At 43.2% G+C, this 19,575-nt stretch overlaps 1 pseudogene; it reads left to right on the top strand.

Annotated features, from left to right (window-relative positions):
- Positions 1-17,481: 17,481 nt before the first annotated feature.
- Positions 17,482-19,212, top strand: LOC120230792 (annotated as a pseudogene).
- The last annotated feature ends 363 nt before the right edge of the window (positions 19,213-19,575 follow it).

The following is a 19,575-nucleotide window of genomic DNA, read 5'->3' as shown; positions in this document are numbered from 1 at the left end:
AAATCAAAAATATTTTGCAGGTCAAAAAAAAAAACACATTTAATTTTCTTTTGTTAAAAAAATTTGTAGAACTTTTGTTGAAATCTCTGCAACATGCAAGACGAAAAATGTCAAGAAATCTGTGAACAAGAGAGAGCAGGATGACCAGAAATTGTAGACCAAAGGAGCTGCAGGGGAGATGCTAGCAAGATAGGGGTGGAACCCAGGCTGTAGCTTGAATTCCTCCATAATTACATGGCCCTACTGTTGATACGCCTGTGGTTTTTGTTTTCTTTTTCATTTTAAAGTTTCCATTAAAAAAATAATAACAATCAGTTTCTGTAAAACATTTTTTTAAAGTTTGATTTTTAAAAAGTTTTGGGGGGCGCCTGGGTGGCTCAGTTGGTTAAGTGTCCAACTTCGGCTCAGGTCATGATCTCACAGTTTGTGGGTTCGAGCCCCGCGTCAGGCTCTGTGCTGATACCTAGCTCAGAGCCTGGAGCCTGTCTTCAGATTCTGTGTCTCCCTCTCTCTCTGACTCCCCTGCTCCTGCTGTCTCTCTTAAAAATAAATTAAAGATTTAAAAAAATTAAAAAAAAAAGTTTTGGTGTCTGCGGGCTGCAAGTGTCCACAAAAATACACAAATTCTAACAGCAGTAAGAAACGAAAAAAGGAAACGGAGATTGTAGAAGTAAGCGGTCAAATGGAAATACCTCAGGTTGAGCTAGAGAGACCTGTGGCCACCACGGAGGACAGAAGTCACCAAAGAAAGCTGAAGAACAAGACTAAAGTGGCAAGCAAGACAATGGTTTAAGGTAACCATTAAACGATGCATTTGCTTTTGATTTCACAAATAAAGTTTTAGAAGTTGTTAGGACTGTATAGCACCTAATCATTGATTAAAAAGTAGACCGTTGGTATATATTTGTTGAATGAATGAAAAAAAATCTTCAGTAAGTGATCATTTTTGCCAAATTTAAAACTCACGAATCTAGCCCAGTTTGGAGATTGGGTGGGTTGGAGTTATAGACAAAAAATAAAAGTCAGGGCACCTAGGTGGCTCAGTTGGTTGAACATCTGACTCAGTTTCACTGAGCCTGGTTATGATCTCATGATTCATGAGATTGAGTCCCACATTGGGCTCTGTGCTGACCATGTGGAGTCTGCTTGGGATTTCTTCTCTCCCTCTCTCTCTCTGCCCCTACTCTGCTTGTGCTTTCTCTCTTTCAAAATAAATAAATACACTTAAAAAAAAGTCACATGGGTGGATGGACTGTTTTATAGATGGTTGTGAAAGCCAAATCGAGTAGGTTAGCATTTCCAGGCTCGCCAATGGGACCTACGGTTTTGTAAATGTACAGAAAGGCCTCACAAACTTGGCTAGACCCCTTAAGGATAGGGTCTATACAGAACCAAGATTAGCACAAAACAGGTGCTTAACATGTAGTGATAGAATAAATGTTAATGCTGGTGATGAAAGGAGATTGGTCTGCATGTGATATACAGAATGGACTCTGAGAGGAAATGGCAGATGTAGGCAGACCATGTGGGAATATGATATGATGAGATCCCAATGTGGGAAAAGGAGGTGTACTGGGGGCAGGAACGGACAGATGGATTTAAGTTAGAATGGAGAGTTAATAGGATATGGTGACTAACTCCATATAGATGTCAGTTCGCAGGTAGGAAGATAAGGTGGTGTGGAGCAGTGGTTAAGAGCTCAGTCTTTACATCCAAACAAATCAAGGTTTGAATCCCACATCCACTACTTACTAGTTGTATGACCTCGGGAAAGCTGTTTAGTCTCTCCAAGCCTAATTTTGTCTTCTACGAAGAAATGAATTATGATGGAGTGCCTGGGTGGCTCAGTCAGTTAAGCGTCTCACTTTGCCTCAAGTCATAATCTTGTGGTCTGTGAGTTCTAGCTCCACCTCGGGCTCTGTGCTGACAGCTCAGAGCATGGAGCCTGCTTCGGATTCTGTATCTCCCTCTGTCTCTTCCCCTCTCCTACTTGGGCTCTGTCTCTCTCTCTCAAAAATAGTGTTAGTATTTTAAATTATTAAAATTTTTAAAATTTAAAATCATTAAAATAATTTTAAAACAATTTTAAATCATAAATGAATTATGAGAAATAAATGAAATAATGCATATAAAGTACTTATAATGGTATTTGGAAGAATAGGCATGTTCAGTGAAAGTCAGCTATCATCACGGTCCTTCTGTTCCCCCTACTCATCAAACATTTTCCAGAAGGAACATGGCACTCCATTTTCCCATGGCAAAATGACCATTGGTTCTCCAAATAGTCCAAGCCAAAAAGAATGTAATAGGGTGTTTCAGTGGTTACCATGGCCACAGTTGCTGGTCATGAAACTTCTCATGCCAATAAATCAAGCCGACCTTAGCTGACATGTAGTAATCACTATTGACAAGAAGGAAACCAGATTTGTGTCATAGCATGATTTATTTGCCCTTGGTGGGAAACTTTCACTGCCAAATTACTTTCTTTTTGGAAACCATAAATGGAAACATTAAATTTATCATCTCATGTTCGATGCAAAACCAAACAAGTTCAATAACAAAACAACTGTTTGGGGTTGAAGTCGATCAACTTTGTTATTGCTATCAAGAATCCTGGCATGCATATACCGCATCATATTATATTTTCAAGATTATAAGTTAATACCTACATCGGGATTTCTGTAAAAGTCCTTCACTCCTCACACCACTAACCAAAGTCCATGTTTTCCTTTGCGTCTTACCATCAGCACCACCTCCAGTCACACACCTGCACACTCACACGCATGCACACACAAACACACAGAGTCACGACTCCTATTGTGAAAAATACAACTCTGTCCTTTTCTGAAATTTTGCCTCCTGGTTTTGATTAACTGAAAAGGGTCAAGACAAAGTTTTGATAAATGGCAGGAGGCAGATCCTGCAGAAACGCGCTATTCTGGCCAAGGAATGTCCTCAATTTGAGAACATAAGATAAGAAACAGGAAATGAAAAAGAAAATTAAAAAAAATCTCCCCCAATTATAAAGTGTATTAATGGTCAATAACCTTCTGGAGATTGTTTCTCTTTAAACATCCGGAAATAGGCTCTTGGTGACTTCGGCGAGTTCAGCATTACTTTTTATGAGACATGAGACCAAGAGCCACACAAATTTAGAACAAAGTTAAATGAGCCACATTTCCCATTGAGTCTTAGTTCTCTTTTTTCTCTTGTTATTCTCCTTAAATTTATAGAGATTATATCTCCACAAAAAAAAAATTTGTCAATTATATTTTCTTTTATTTGCTTATGCATTTATTCATTCAGCAAACATCTATTTTTAAATACCTGTTATATTTTAAATGACTGAAACACGTTTTGGGGGATTTTTTTTTGCCATCTTTTTTTCTCCCCACTCAGGGTCATGGCCCCTCAAGGTCATGAACTTACGACCCTGAGATCAGGACCTGAGCTGAGACTGAGAGTCAGACGCTTAACCGACTGAGCCACAGGGGCTCAGTTTTATTTCTGTCTGTTCTCCTTCTGAGATGACTAAGGAATACAGAAAGAGCCTGTGGACCTGTGGCTGTCCTTCTGTTTCAGAGCCAGGTTGGATAAATCAGACTAATTTGTCTAGGGACAAATGTCACTAAGCCCCATTAGGCCTCACATCTGATATCACAGTCTTCGGTCAGCTTATTGACATTTTGATCATTTGTTTGCCTCTGATGTTTCATTTCTCATTTGGTTCCAGATTTGGAATGTTTGAAAGGAGATGTTTGCTGAACTCCCAAACCCCAACATCTTGGTGCTTTAGCTAGGAGATAGGCACGGGCACAAGGGTTGACCCTGAAGACTGAAAACTGTGGAGAATGATGCTTCTGTTCCGAAAAAAGCAGGAAGTTAATTCTTTTAGTGAGCTGCAACGTGCCTTACATGACAGAGGCATACCCTGACTTTGTATTCTAGGTAGGTTAAGGTAGGGATGAGTTCACCAAAAAAGACTTTTTGAGCCCAATAAGGGACTCAGTGAAAAACAGTGTCAGTATCACTATACAGATCTTTAAGACAATATTCTTCCAAGAAAGTACATTAAAGTTCACCGTCCCCAACTGTAAGGTAAGATTTATAGGCCTGCTGTGTGAAAGAGACCTGAAATTTCCCATTTGCCTTGTAGGCATGTGACTTGATCTAATTAAGGGATACCTCTCAGGGTATCTGAGAGACTTGGTTGGCTAAGCATCTGACTCTTGATTTTGGCTGAGGTCATGATCTCATGATTGTGAGATTGAGCCCTGCATGGGTCTCTTGCTTAGGATTCTCCCTCTCTCTTTGCTCATCGCATGCTTGCAAGAGAGTGAGAGTGCTCTCACACATGCATATGCGCGCTCTCTCTCTCAAAAAAAATTTTTTTATATAAAGGGAGACAGCTAAAGCCACATTCCCCAATCAGCATTATCAGAAACAAAGCTCTTGCTTTGATCTCCATTTGTATGCCTCCATTGGTTTCACACTCTCTTGGGGAATAAAAGAATATTATTTATTGGTTCTCCTACTCCATTACCAATAACTCAGACATCCAAATGTATACACCAGGAGTCTATCATATAGAATAAAAAGGATTGGATGTAGGTTGAAACACAGAGTTCCCAGTCATCTTCTCAGTGCCTTACTCGCTATGAAAGAACAAGTAATGGTCACTAGAAATGTGAATAAATTACCTAATATGAAAAGATGTGGATCAAATCAAATAAATAATGAACTCAAAAACAGAAGGCAATGTAGGAATGGTAAACATTTTTTTAAGGTCATTAAAGTGCGCAAAGATAAAAGAGAAGAAGTTGCATTTGTGAACAAGAATAGGAAACCATAGAAAAGGAATTTATTCTTTCTTGCTGGCTCAGTCAGAAGAGCACACAACTCTTGATCTTTGGGTTGTGAGTTCAAATCCCTTATTGGGTTTAAGATTACTTTAAATAAATCTTTTAAAAAAGACAGAAAGGAAAAAAAAGAGCTTTTGAAATAACAACAATGAAAAGCTTTTGTAAACTAAAACTATTGGGCAAAAATAAAAATTCACTAAAATATTGGAAAAGAGGTCGAAAAAACCTCCCAGTTTAAAAAATATATATATATTCATATATATATATGAAGCTGAATAAGTGGACAATAGGAGAGAGAGGATGAAAAGTTTAGATCATTCTAGTAGTCCAACATCTCGATCATAAGGGATCCAGAAAAAGAGAATAGGAAAAAAATGTAGAGGAGGAAGGTAGCAAAGAATGAATTCAAGGAAACTCCCCAGAACTGAAGGACATGAATTTACAGATTGCAAGAACCTACTGAGTGACTTGACCAGTGCATTTTTTAAGAAACACATCAGAGAGGGGAACCTGGGTGACTCAGTCAGTTGAGTGTCCAACTCATGATTTGGGCTCACAAGTTTGTGGCATCAAGCCCCATGTCCGGCTCTACACTGACAGCATAGAACCTCCTTGGGATTCTCTTTCTCCTCTCCTTTATCAGAGAGAGGAAAATACACACACACACACACACACACATCTCACATCTCACATAGAAGACAGAGGACTGAACTTATATTAGCTTTCACAAAACGACTCTGGAAACTAACAGAAGAAATGCCTTCAAAATTATGAAAAAGAATTATTTCCAACTAAGATTTTTATACCCTTTTAAAATGCCAATCAAGGATGAGAATGGAATGAAAACATTTTCATATATGCAAGGTCCCAGTATGTTTACCCCGCACTCATTTCTCAGGAAGCTGCTGGAATATGAAGTCCATCAAAATAACTGAATAAATCAGGAAAGAAGATAACATGGCATCCAGGAAATGGGAAGAACCAAAGAAAGAGATTAAGGCAATTCTAAAAGTGATGGTAGAGGGAGATCCTAGGATAACAACTTAGTGCAGACCTTGAGAGTAACCAATCTAGATTGCAGTAACAGGATGAAGGGCTTGAAAGGGATGTTTCAGAAACAAAAAAAGAAAGAAATTGAAAGATGTGTTTGAAATTATTGAAAGATTTATTCTGTTGGCGCAGAGTTTAAGGATAAATTAATGATACAAAGAAAACTAAGCAAATTGGGGGGGGGAACCCAAGGCAATTATTATCTCCAAGGAAAATAGAAAGCTGTACAAAAAGTATATTACATGGCTCTTCTGTGCATATAAATGTTGATTTAACCAAAACCTATGACATATTTATAGTATTAAGAATAGTGGGGTGGGGAAAAGAAATGTTGGAGAGAAGAAACAACTTAAGAGCAATAAATTCTCATCTTCCAAACAAGAAAGTCACTAGGGAATACCTAAGAAATATTACATATAAGTCAGTAACATAAAAATATGTAAATATATAAGAAATAGGAGGATAAATACCAAGAAAAACAAGGTAAAATCAGTGAAAATACTTTTACCTAAAGACTAAAAAATCACGATTGGGAAGGGGTAGGGCAGAGCTATGCTGGTTCTCATTTTAAGCAACGTAACTGTTTGACTTTTAAAACTGTGCAGGTGCATAAATTTTTTTAAATATAAATTAAATTAAAAGTCTGCTTTCCTGGATTATTTAGAGAACAAATCGTTTGATAAGAGATGGTTTTCATCCGATTTATCAAATATTCTCTATACACTTGTCCCTCTAAAATTGATCAAAACTGACTAGTGAGAAATGAATGAGAGGGGGATGAATTTCATTCACTCATTTATGCAACTCAAATATTTGTGGGGAGTTTACTGTTTGGGTCATCTGGCACACAAAAGTGAACAAAACTGAAAAAGACCCTCTTCTTTACATTCTCATGGGAAGGGGAGCATGGAGAGCTTGTCTGTGCTAACAGGAGGGAAAGCAGAATATGGGGGTACAGACCTGGTGGGTGGCACTATAGTGCCAGGCAAACACGAAAGTCTTTTCTAGCTGTTTCCTCTGATTCCAAAAGTAGGAAGCAAGGTTGTCTGCTACAAGTGCAGACAGCTGATGTGGCTCTGAAGTTTCCAAGAGAGAACAAAAGGTGTGAAGTAGTCGCAGGAGAAGAGTGTGAACAGACTAGGGAAGACAGCAAAATTGATATTCAGCACGGAAGGCCCTGTGAAGTTCATGGCCATTGCCCTTGCCCTTCATCAAACACCACTTGGTACATTTGTGATCTGCTTTGAGAATCAACAAGGAAGCCCTGGTCCCACAGGAGGAAAAAACAGATTCAGTTTGAAAGAGTATGCAAATATCCATGACTTTATTAGGAGAAACACAAGAGAATTGAGACACTTTCACGACCACCCACTGCATGTCAGCAGTCATAAAGGAAGCAAGGGCATAACTCAGCGAAGCTTTGTGAATTCTTCTAGTCAAGAGCACTGGGTGGAGAGAGAGAAGGGGGAGAGAGAGAGAGAAGGAAGAGAGAAAACAATTATTTTGCAGCCCCTTGTCCTGATTCAGGCAAAGATCAGCAATGGACAATAAGACCACCAGGTACAAGATTACCGGAGAACATGCCATTCACACAGACTGAAAGTATCACCCATATGCTTGCTATAAGGGAAAATAAGTCTTCACCTTAGATTTGGCAGACATCACCTGAGGAAAGTGATCAACTTAGCATCATCCTTCTAGCTTTCTGATGCAATGTGAAAAGAAGTATACAATATCACCAGTGTGGCATTCTTGGCAAAAATGTTTACCTCAAATGTAATCATAAGGAAACAATCAGACTATTTCAGAATATGGGACATTCTACAAGACCAATTGGCCTGGATCCTACGCAAAAGTCAAGGTCATGAAAAAAATAGAAAGTGAGGAGGCTGTTCTTGATTAGAAAGAGGCTCCAGAGGCTGAACACCAATGCCATGTGGGTCCGGATTGGATCTGGATCAGAAAATACAATGGCCAGGAAAAGACGTTTTGGGGACAGTTGTGGAAATCTGAATACGGATTGTATATTAGAGGATGTTCTGGAATTAATATTCATTTTATTAGGAGTTGGCTGAAGTTCTTAGAGGTAAAATCTTATGGTGTCAGCAACCAATTTTGAAATGTTTCAATCAGAACAAGGAAGTGGTGCATGTGTGCGTATGTGTATGTAAGTATGTGTGTGTGTGTGTGTGTGTGTGTGTGTGTGTGTGTGTAGAGAGAGGCATGTGTGCGTATGTGTATGTAAGTATGTGTGTGTGTGTGTGTGTGTGTGTAGAGAGAGAGAGAGAACAATAAAGCAAATATGGAGAAATGCTAACAACTGGTGAATCTAGATGAAGAGTATATGTGTGTTCAACTTTACTGTGGATTTGAAATTTTTCCAAATAAAAGTTGGGTGAAAAATGGGGTGCTGACCATGACAAGCTGCTGAGTGTACCCTGGAAAGGGACAGGAGACTGGGGTCATTTGAATGCCAATATTTTCTGGTTGTTATTTTTTAAAGCAACAATTGCCACATTGTTTTTCATCCTAAAAATTTCCTAATTCCAGCACAACAATTCTACAGGAGTTCCAAAAATGTCTGTTTCCATATTCCAGGCAAATATTTTCTGGTATCAAAACACCCCTCCCCCAAACCAAAACGACAACAACAAAAAAAACACAAACATCCCCTGCCCCTCTGAGAGAAGGACATGAATTTCTGATGGCTGAAAGAGAGTGAGGACCTTCTTCCTAGAACTAAACAGGATCTCAGCTCTCTGGTTTCCCCCAAGATACTCCCAGAGTGTGGTTCATACCAGAAAGGATCACCATTAAGTAACCAGAAGCCCCACCAGACAAATAGAAGAACTTACTCTTAAGCCCATTCTAAAGCCGTGCCGTTTAAGAGGGTGTGGACAGCTTGGAGAAGGCTCCAGACACATAAAAATGACTTCAGGATTAAAGTCCTGGAAGACAAGTTTCCTGAGAAAGCTCTAAGAGTCTGCTGCTTTGCCAGGCGAAGAGCAACTATGTCGCACTTTAAATGGCTACCAGGTGCTTCCTGCTGCTAGGAGAACGGGACTAGAGAAAGTTGGCTTGCTGTAATGAAGGAATTTGTTTCTAGGATGGTTGTTTACAAGGGGTTGGGAAGATTAAAAGGTTGTTTAAAAGGGCTTGGTTGGGGGGGGGGGGCTGGGTTGCTCAGCTGGTTGGGCGTCCGACTTCAGCTCAGGTCATGATCTCATGGTTCATGGGTTCGAGCCCCGCATCGGGCTCTGTGCTGACAGCTCAGAGCCTGGAGCCTGCTTCAGATTCTGTGTCTCCCTCTCTCTCTGACCCTCCCCTGCTCACGCTCTGTCTCTCTCTCTCAGAAATAAATAAACATTAAAAAAAATTTTTTTTAAAAAGTCATTTCATGACTTGGTCACAAAATGTTGATACCCAGTGCTGAAACTGATATAATGTGATATGTCATCTACACGTCAATAAAAACAAAAGAAATAATAATAAGTGTTGTCAAGTGGTTACATGTTGCATCAGATAAAGGTTCTGGCAACATGTGTTGATAAATAACTCTGTGAAGGCACGGCCTGTTCAACAACTTCCAGTGGCTTTTGAAAACTTTGTACCCCTAGGATTACCTGACCACAGCTTAAGCTCGCAAATTAGAGAAAAAGCACTGCTGTGATGATCAAACACATAACTTTTAGGACATGTTACACCATCAGAGGGCGCTGCTTGTATAAGAAGTAAAATGGGAAGACCATTAGGTTTTAAATAGCAGATTCAGAAAATTTTATATTAGATTTCAGGTCCGATCTTCTTTTTATTTTATTTTTATTTAAATCCAAGCTAGTTAACATATAGTATTGGTTTCAGAAGAAGAATTTAGTGATCACTTAGGTATAACACCCAGTGCTCATCCCAACAAGTGCCCTCCTTAATGCCCATCGCCCATTTAGCCCATCCCCCCCAACCAATACACCACCGGAAACTCTCAGCTTGTTCTCTGTATTTAAAGAGTCTCTTAAGGTTTTCAAGTCCAAGTTCTTCTTCTTCTTCTTCTTCTTCTTTTTGAGAGAGAGAAAGACAGTGTGAGCAGGAGAGGGAAGAAAGAGACAGAGACACAGAATTCGAAGCAGGCTCCAGACTCCGAGCTGTCAGCACAGAGCCTGATGTGGGGCTCAAACTCATGAACCGTGAGATCATGACCTGAGCCAAAGTCGGACACTTAACCAACTGAGCCACCCAGGTGCACCCTCAAGTCCAAATTCTTAAGTGACAAACTGAGATACAGAGATGTCAATTACTTTGAATCTTTCCTTTTAAAAGAAACTCACATAGTTTTTTGAAAAAAGACTTGGTCAAATAAGTCTAAAAGAACATTTTTAAAGCAATTTGAGCTGTGAAAATTTTAGTTGACAAAACCTATTATTTCTTTTTTTCTTTTGTTTTTATTAAAGTGTAGTTGACATACAACATTATATCAGTTGCAGGTGTACAAGATGGTGAGTCAACATCTTGTGACCAAGTCTTGAATCACCTTGAAAGGATGTCTAGACACAAATATATATGGGGTCTGGGGGGTGGGGAGCAGGGATCTGGGCTTGGCTGGGTCACTAACTACAGCCTAAGCAAGTTACCTCACTCCTCTGGTCCTCAGTGTCTTCACCTGTAAAATGAAACGGCACTCATTAAACTTCCGCTCCTGCCCTGTTTTTGTAAATAAAGTTTTATTGGAACACAGCCACGCCCATCACTTACGTACAGTCTATGACTGCTTTTGCACTGTTCAGAGCAGGTGTGACAGAGGCGGCACGGTCCACAAAACCTCAAATATGTGCTATTTGGTCCTTTACCGGCGGTTTACTGACTATTGAACCTGATCATTTCTTAGATACTATTTCCTAAGCTGCTGCATGACAAGAATCACAGGGGAGGGGGGCGCCTGGGTGGCTCAGTCGGTTAAGCATCCGACTTCGGCTCAGGTCATGGGCTCGCAGTTTGTGGGCTCGAGCCCCATGTCAGGCTCTGCGCTGACAACTCAGAGCCTGGAGCCAGTTTTGGATTCTATGTCTCCCTCTCTCCCTGCCTCTCCCCTACTCACACTCTGTGTGTATCTTTCTCTCTCTCAAAAATAAATAAACTTAAAAAAAAAAAATCCCCGGGGGGTTATTGAAAATACAGATGACCATGCCCTACCCCCAGAAATTGTGATTTGGTAGCTCTGGGGTGGAGTGCCCCCATCTCTATTTTTTTTTTAATGTTTTTTTTTTAATTTTTATTTCTAGGAGGGAGAGAGAGAGAGACAGACAGACAGCGTGAGCAGGGGAGGGTCAGAGAGAGAGAGAGTCACAGACTGAAACAGGCTCCAGGCTCCGAGCTGGCAGTCAGCACAGAGCCCGACGCGGGGCTCGAACCCACGAGCCGCGAGATCATGACCTAAGCGAAAGTCGGACGCTTAACCGACTAAGCCCCCCAGGCGCCCCCCCCATCTCTATTTTTAACCAGCACTCTGTCACCTTCAGGCAATGGTGCGCCAAGGGCCTTCCAAGCTCTAAATTTTATCAATATGTTACGGGCTCTGTTTTTCCCTATGGCTTTAATCTTTCTAATTGCGTTTAGTTCGATAAGCACTTAGTTTGATAACCCAGGATGGAGGTGGAAATGAGGACAATAGTCAAAATACGCTTGATGCAGAGGGACAGTCTCTTTTGAGTAAACATCTTCCACACATAATCCACCAAGCACGAGGTGCACACGTAGCGAATCAAGAACTTGGCAGCGTCTCAGCGGTGAGGCTCGCCCCGCGCCTTCTTCACGACTGTGCTTTCCATACCCGGGCTCAAAGAAAGTTCTCTCTTTCCCCCTTTGTGAGAGAGCGTATCGCGTCCTGATGTGGCAGGTTGCAAGTCTGGGGGAAAAGACCGATGGCCTTGGGTCAGGAGAAGAGTTTCCAACGGAACGATCCCTCGAAGCGACTTGACTTTCTGCGAACAGCTGGACAAAGCGAGGCAGAGATGTGTTCATCGCATGAAAGCGGAAGATTGATCCCGTCCCGAGAGCTCAGCGGTGATTGATGATCCAGTTACGTTTGTTTGCGCTGTGGTTCATCTGGTTTTCTCTCGCCCACCCAGGCCGGATGGTGTGACTTTGGCTTATGCCAGGCTGTCTCCAGGACAGCCCCGGTTTTCCTAAAAGTGCTCACAAGCTCCCCCCTCCCACCGCTGCCAGACTCCCTTTTCAGCAAGACTAGGAACTCCCGAGGAGGCTGGCTCAGCCTTCCCTTGCAGTTTTAGGGAGCTCGGGCCTTCCTGAGGGCGAGGAGAAGAGATTCCTAGAGGGCATGGGCATTTATTTCGGGTGTGAGGGAGTCACTGAGGCCGGGAGAGAGCAAATCTGAAAACCCCCAGGCTGCGCGTTTTGGGGGCCCGTCACCGTCATCGGGGAGGTGGCTCTCTCTGTTGGGCTGACAGTGCCACCTCTTGGCCGCAGGCTAAGACTGCTCCTGACCGCGAAGAGATTCCAGAATGTAATGTGATGTCTTGCGCTGCTGCACGGGCTGTGATTGCCACCTGTAAACCACATCCCGAAAGCAAATCTTTAATTAGGCCAGCCTCCTCGTTTGCGGCTGAACTTCTGGATCTTGACACCAGTGGGATCGCCCGTAGCCGCTGCGGTTAGGGTTCTGCGTCCTGACACCCCCCCCCCCAAATCCACCTCGCTTCACTTAACGGCTTCCTTTCCCTCCACGCAGCCCCCAGAACAAAGTGTTGCAAAACAGCATTCAAAAGTCATCATTTTAGGAGCACCTGGCTGGCTCAGCCGGCAGAACACGCGACTCTTGGTCTTGGGGTCGAGAGTTCGAGTCCTACACTGAACACAGAGATTACTTAATTAAAAAAAAAATAACCATTTTATGGGGTGCTTGAGTGGCTCAGTCGGTTAAAGGTCTGACGCTTAGTTTCTGTCCAGGTCATGATCTCACGGTTTGTGAGTTCAAGACCTGCGTTGGGTTTCACATGAAGCCTGCTTGGGATTCCTTCTCTCCTCCTCCCCTGTTTGTGCTCTCTTGCTCTCAAAATAAATAACTAAACTTAAAAAAATAGCTATTGTAGTCCCTGCACACTGAGGTAACTTTGAGGCACCTCCTGGCTGCTTTTTGGTGAACTACAAATAGCAACAATTGAACACACAAAAACTGATTTGTAGCAGGAAATTGCAAGTCTAGTCAAACATGTTGAAGATCTCTGTTGTGAGACTTCTCAGAAACCGACAAAACAGAAAGACTAGGAAGGTAAAGCAGACAGCAGGGAAATAGAAAAGAAAATGGGTAATGTTACCGCCCCCCATAAGCAATTACCATTTTTCTAAAGCACATTTTTGTTGACTGTTCATTCTGATGCTTCTTTAAGAGTGGGGATAAATAATGCTCCACAGAAAAATTTAAAAACTAAGTAAGTTCAAGCCATAAAGCAACAACTTAATTTTATAAACAGTAGAATAAAAATTAGCTTGGGTCATTTGGGGGTCCAATGTTCTATTGTACCAAGACAATTATGTATGTTTATGGGTAGATAAACAAACACAATTATTCTTTTATTAAAAACAAGTAACCCTTGGGTGGCTGCGTGGCTCAGTCAGTTAAGCATCTGACTTTGGCTCAGGTCATGACCTCATGGTCATGGGTTCGAGGCCTGGGTCTGGCTCTGTGCTGACTGCTCAAAGCCTAGAGCCTGCTTAGGATTCTGTGTCTCCCTCCCTCCCTCTCTCTCTCTCTCTGCCCCTTTCCCATTCGTACTCTGTCTTTCTCTCTCTCTCTCAAAATAATAAACATTTAAAAAATTTTAAAAAATAGGTAACCCTCCCCAATCAACCACTATTCCTAATACCTTCACATACATACACACACACACACACACACACGCACACACACACACATTCACACATACTAGCTTTTAGAATCAGGAAGGGATTCAGAATTAATCAGATATGGTAAGTGTGAATCAGCCAGGAAAACAGGTGTCTTGTTTCTCCTGAGGTTTTCTTTCTATAATATAAAGACCCTTGCTTTAGGGGACCTGGTTGGCTCAGTCAGTAGAGCCTGCGATTTTTGATCTTGGGGTCAAGTCCCATGTTTAAGTAATCAAGAGATTACTTAAAAATAAAATCTTTTAAAAACGAGAGACTTATTTGGGGGAAGTGGTTGCTTGGCCTCACTGATGTGCCCATTGCTCATTCCATAGCCTTCATTCTAAAGCATTTTCTTAAATGTTTATTTATTTTGAGAGAGAGAGTGAGAGAGATAGAGAGCATGCGAGCAGGGAGGAGGCAGAGAGAGAGGGAGAGAGAATCCCAAGTAGGCTCTGCACTGTTAGCGCAGAGTTCCACTCGGGGCTCGAACTCATGAACCATGAGGTCATGACCTCAGCCAAAACCAAGAGTCTGACACTCAACCAACTGAGTCACCCAGGTGCCGCCCCCCCATGCATTCTTGTTAAATGCACAGACCCTGGAACAGATACTCGTGACCTTAAGCAGGCTACTTATGTTCCCCATCCTGTCCCTGCATCTGGATAATGGAGATGATTAACAATAGCACCCACCTGGTTGGCGGTGTGTGTGTGTGTGTGTGTGTGTGTGTGTGTGTGTGTGTGTTTGAAGACTCCATAGTATAGGTAAAATGCTTAGAACGGTGCCTGGGGTGTGATAAGTGAGCATATATAAAGTTGTGGCTGTTATCACTATTATTTAGAAGTCAGATTCTATTTTTTGTCTTGGTGCTAATTTCATGTTTTCTCACCCTGGCGCTTAATGCGTTTGCTCTCATGTATATGAAGTGAGTCTTTACTATCCTCACTGATCTCAGGTTAAGCTTTTTTGTACACCATCCCCTTCCTTTTCTGCTTCCCTCTGAACACTCAGACACAGGACTAAGGGACTAAGTGGGCTCCCGGAGAAGTCGGCCCTAACGACCAGGTGAGACCAAGAATCTGAGGCTTCAGCTGCTCCTGTGAATCCAGAATGAGAAGAAGCCCTCTGCGTCATGAGAGGGATAGAAACGTGGGGATCTGCTGGTGTTTACTGTGTTTGCTGGGAAACCATAATCAAATGCCACAGACTGAGGGGCTTAAACAACGGAAATTTACTTTCTCATAGTTCTGGAGCCTGGATGTCCAAGATCAAGGTGTCCTACGTTTCCTGCTAAGGCCTCATTCCTTGGCTTGTGGACAGTCACCTTCCTGCGCGCATGGCCTTTCCCCTGCACTCCTCTCGGGCCCTAACCTCTCCTAAGGATGCCATTCAGATTGGATGAGGCCCCACCCAAGGCCCCATGACCTTATTTTACCTTAATTACCTCTTTAAAGACCCTAGTTTCAAATAGAGTCATACTCTGAGGTACTGAAGGCTAGGACTTCAACACAGGAATTGTGGAGAGGAGGGGTACAAAGCAGCCCATAACATTTATTATAAATGTTTTAATGAAAACAAAGCCATTGCCTTACTGATGACAAAAACAATTCCCAGCCCTTTGCCCAATAGATTCGTGTTTGCGATCCGCAAGGGAAAGCAACATGCATAGAAATGTATATTTGAGGAAAGTAGATCTTTACTGGCTATTTTAATTAGGAGGTTAGCCCAAAGCAAGTTCATATTAGAAATCAAATGTGATCCTTCACAACAAGTTAAAAGTGAAATTTATTTTGTATTATTGTCCATTTATCTGTTCTTCCATGTAGAGAGGCTCATACTTCATGCATTCAATTATTTTTAAAAGAAACTCTATTGAACATTTACTATAGGAACCATATTGGAAATCCAAAGATGACTGTCATAAGCTCCATCAACGAGGTGCAGACCAGAAAATGGGGGCTGGAGACAAGGGACAGATAATTACAATAAAGATGGGGCAGATGTGATGGCGCGTCCAGACTGGAGGTGTGTCTGCTGATGCTGAATGCAGGGGTCAAGGGAAGGCTATTCTGGAAGATGGTGCCCGGTCAAATCTAGAAGGATGGCTTCAGCCAGAGGAAGATAGACTGTGCCCAGGCATGTGGGCAAGGGAACCCCCCCACCCCAGGGCTGTTCTCTTCTCAGTGAGGAAGATGAGGGAGCAACATGTCCCTGGGGAAGTTAAGGGAGAAACACAGGGCATCATTTGAAACAGCACTTCTACTCATTAATTTAAAACATACCATTTACGCACTAAGATGTCTTGGCCAGATCAGAACTCAGTTCATTGGCTGCCTCTCCCTTCCACTCCAAGACTAGCTTTGTTTTTATGTTCTGCATGACACTTTCTTGCCTTTTCTTTCTTTCTTTTTTTTTTTTTAAACATTTACTTACTTATTTTGAGACAGAGAGAGAGAGAGAGTGCAATTAGGGGAGGGACAGAGAGAGAGTCCCAAGCAGGTTGCACACCATCAGCACAGAGCCCAATGCGGGACTCAGTCTCACAAACTGAACCATAAGATCGTGACCTGAGCCAAAATCAAGAGTCCAACGCTTGACCACCTGAGCCACCCAGGCGCCCCCTGTGTGACACTTTCTGAATGGGCACTATGTGTCTGGGGAGACGTTAACGGGGGTTGGGATTCGAATCGGACTCAGGAACCCCATGGGAAAGAACTGTTCACATTCAGAGTTCGTTACGGATATATCTACAGGGCTCACAGCCCAGTGACAGACAGACTGTGAAGGACAAGGGAGCACCTGAGATTTTAAAAAACAAAAACAAACCAAAAAAAAAAAAAAGCCCACCACATGAATGAATCTGGTGCAGTGGGTCAAGTTCAGCAGGAGTCTATTTAAGTCAGGAAAGGGCCGTGGTTCCAGATAGTGTGGGCTCACCTCCCTATGACCCACCCGAGCTTGGAGAGCCTGCCTGCTCTAAGGACAAGACTGAGGTGTGGAGGCTTCTACTAGGAGCCTCCTGCAGCAGGAGCTGAAGGCCAGGGCACAACAAGGGGCTTTTCCCCAAGGCCCAGGAAGGAGTGGTCAGCAGGGCAGAAAGGGGCCCACAGCCAGCACAGGGACCAGAGATGGCGGCCCACAGAGCTTCTAGAGCTACTAGACATAGAGATGACTTAGCAGCGACAGCCTCATTCCTTTCTGGCTCCTAAGGAAACACAGAAGTGAAAGGGATATTATCGGGACCCTGTCCTTTATGGGGCTGTTGATTCAGCGAACTTGGGGACAAATGTGAGAAGACCCGTGAGCTTGTGGGAAAAAGAGCACTAGGTACACATGTCAAATCCTCAAAGTTTCCAGAAGACACAGGGCAAGAAAGCCTGGACAAGACGGGACAACAGATGAGGGGTGGGCAGGGCTTGCGGTTCTGAAACCTGATCCTTTCTGCAAATATGAGCACGGTTCTCAGGTGATGACACCTGAGGCCAAGTCGTCACATATGTCCAACAGCATGTGTGAGACAGATCTGGCTGTAGAAATGCAAATTTGGGGGCTGCCTGGGTGGTTCAGTGGGTTAAGCATTGGACTCCTGATTTTGGCTCAGGTTATGATCTCACAGTTCATAGGTTCAAGCCAGGGCAGAGCCTGCTTGGGATTCTCTTTCCCTCTCCTCCCCTGCTCTCTCTCTCTCAAAATAAATAAATAAGCATTAAAAAAATAAAGGCAAAATTTTTAATGTAATGAAATAGATGGTTTCAAAAAATTCTAGGGAATTTTTCACTCCCTGTCCAACACTTAGAGTGTGTTTTCACTCTCCTCTGGATGAAAAGGGTGTTAGTGAACTAATTTGAGCAACTTGACCTTCAGGGAGCCACGCATCCTGTGGGTTGAGCTGAATGCACAGGTGAGGAGGGCAGGACATGAAAAGTGAGTGGAGATGGGCGTGTGCAGACCACCCAGGCCCTCCCTCCAGGGAAATTTCCTCCCTCACTCTGTTGTACCTGCTCTCTCCCTATTGAACCACAGCAGCGGCCCCCACCAACCCCAAGTTTACCTCACTTTGTCTCTGCCTTCACTTGTCAGAATATCGGGTGCATATTTGATTCGCTGCAAGAATGTGAATACGTGCAAATTGGTCACACATTGGCCTTGTTTACACTGACATCTCAGAGACAACTCGCCACCCCAAAGATTGATTCTTTGAGGCATTTTCAGGCGTGAAAGCTACCTGTTAGTGCTCACCTGGGGCATAATCACATTACAAAATTTAATTTGTGATACTGCCTTCTACTTCGGTCTGGAAACCACACCTTCCATTGCAGTGGGTACAAGTCTGGAATGTAGAGCCTCACAGACCTGAGTTCACGTCTGGACTCCAACCTTCTCTGGAGTATGTAACGGAAGCCCCCAGAGGATCAGTTTCCACATCTGTAAAGGGGGGCAACATGGCATTTTCTAGGGCTCCGGCAGAAATGTCAGTGAAAACACCGAGCTTAAGTTGCAGGGGACATGCTACATCTGTGCAAGAGCCCCCACCTTCTCCTTCCTTCTCCTGAGAGAGCCCACTTCTCATACAGCTGCTGCACTTGGAAAGCTTCTTTCCAATCATAGAAAGGAGACTCCAGGGTGGCTTGGAGATTGTTTTCCTGCCCCTGAGTCCCTGGGGATGTGGCAGTCCCCTGGAAATGCTGAAGGGCTCCCCTTATGCTGACAAAGCCTGGGAAGAAAAGATGAAAGAGCCCATGTCCTGGAAGGCATCACAGCTGCCTCTCTAACTAGTCCTGGACTCGATGACCCACGGAGTTCTTATCATGTAAGATAATGAGACCCCCTGGGTTAAACCATGTTCTGACGCTGGCTATGAAATCTCTCCGCTACAAAAGCATTTAGCAAAGTTCCCTTATAAGAACTTGGTAATAGAAACCAAGATGGCGGCTCCCATGGTTCTGGGATTGAAGAAGGTTCATAGAGCCTCAAGCCCAAGTTATTGACACTCAACAGAAGGCGAAGCTTGCAGACGTACAGACTGAACAGCTAAACAAAACGAAAAAGCATGCACATCTTACAGATACAGAGATTATGACTTGGATAGATAGACTAACATGAACAGAGGCATAGGAAGAATGTTTATTCTTCAGTACAAGGAGGTAATTCACAATCAAATGTTAGAGAAACAAAACAGAAGAAAAAATTAAAGAATTGGTGCAGAAAAAAATCCTACCTGGAGCAGAGTGTGAAGGAAGCTGAGGACAACATCTGGGAGATGCTGATGGCATGAAGGGCACAGGAGGAAACCTTTAGTGGAAGCTTCCTGCCCCCTTCCATTCCTGGCAAGGGCAGAGGGGCCCGTGTGGGGAAACATCCTCTCTTCTGCCCCGATGGACTTTTTGTTGGAATGATCTGGTAGCCCCATGTTTTCTACTTCACCCTGATCCCCTTTCCGATCCTGGCTCTGCCTGCCACCCCTGCCCAGGACACTCTTCTCCCCTGGGGGTGAGTCACGAACCCTCGGGAAAGGGAAGATGGGAGCCTGGAGAGATAGAGGACCCCTGCCCAAACCTACTACTAGTCACGCTAGTTAGACCAATAAGAGGCAGGGGTGCCTGGGTGGCTCAGTCAGTTAGGCATCCGACTTCGGCTCTCACCAGTTCATGGGTTCGAGCCCCACGTCGGGCTCTGTGCTGACAGCTCAGAGCCTGGAGCCTGTTTCAGATTCTGTGTCTCCCTCTCTCTCTGACTCTCCCCTGCTCATACTGTCTCTCTCTCAGAA

The sequence above is a fragment of the Hyaena hyaena genome, unplaced genomic scaffold (genome assembly GCF_003009895.1).
Source record: "Hyaena hyaena isolate Hyena2069 unplaced genomic scaffold, ASM300989v1 scaffold_47, whole genome shotgun sequence".
Lineage (NCBI taxonomy): Eukaryota > Metazoa > Chordata > Mammalia > Carnivora > Hyaenidae > Hyaena > Hyaena hyaena.
This window is presented reverse-complemented; position numbering and strand designations above follow the sequence as displayed.